Source organism: Sesamum indicum, linkage group LG13, assembly GCF_000512975.1.
Source record: "Sesamum indicum cultivar Zhongzhi No. 13 linkage group LG13, S_indicum_v1.0, whole genome shotgun sequence".
NCBI lineage: Eukaryota > Viridiplantae > Streptophyta > Magnoliopsida > Lamiales > Pedaliaceae > Sesamum > Sesamum indicum.
In genome coordinates, this window is record NC_026157.1 from 2810050 (window position 1) to 2811208 (window position 1159).

Genomic DNA, 1159 nt, shown 5'->3' on the forward strand with positions numbered 1-1159 from the left:
TGTGGAGGTCATCCGTTCCGTTGATATTCTACGCAATAGTTGAAATGCATCGTCCCGAACGAGTTGTTCGCCAATTCGGGATGAGGCAGAATGTACCAGAATCGACGGATACCCGTGATATGAGCCTCCATCAGATTTTCCGTAAAAATCATGCGGGCGCAGATTGGTCTCTGCAACACATACAATACATCACTAGATGGCAAAGACGATATGATATGGTTGTACATAGGCCACTCATTTCTAATAGAAGGGAAACAGAACGAGGTTATTGGGAGTGGTACTACAACATAACAAGAAATTTCGTGTCGTCATCTACTGATAGACGTGTGGAAAGCGGGTACCAACCTGGAGAAGCACCTATGTTGCAAGTTGTGGTACGTTATTATATAATATTACATGTTTTATTTTATATATATTTTTAACAACACAAGGCTAATTATTTTTCTACACTTTTCAGGCAAATGAGGTGAATGCCCTTGAAACTTTATGTCGATCTAGACCACCAAATATCGAAGGATATAGTCAATTGGTGGATAGATTTGAACATGGGTTACATATTATCAAGGAGGCTATAACCCAACAGCCACAACAAATTGTTTCTCCATCCGATGATGCTCCCACAACATCCCACAAGCAAAGAAGAAGTTCTAGCCGAATGTCACCTGGTTCAGTTGAACGTCATGATATTGGGGTGGATATAGCTGGTCCTTCTACAGTATATCACCTCAAGATTATTACGTACCTCAACCGTCTCAAGATTATTATATGCATCAACCATCTCAAGGTGATTGGTTTCAATCGACTCCATATATGTCAAATCAAACACAAGATTTTTCTCTTGACCTTGGTCTTGGTTTTAATCAACCATATACACAAGGATATAATATTTCACCAATTCCATTTCCATCATTTGGTGCATATCGTGACAATGTGGAGTCAAGTTCTGAAATTAGAAGACCTCGACGTCAACGCCACAGACGACATTGTGGAACGGGTGGACATTTTTTATATTTGTAATTGTATAATTTAATATAATTTTTTACAATTGTACAAAATAAATAACTATTACATTTGTACCTTTAATTGTAATTTTTTAAGTTAATGCAATGTTAATTTTATTAATTTTGGATTTTAGTATATTGTTAAAATTAATTATATA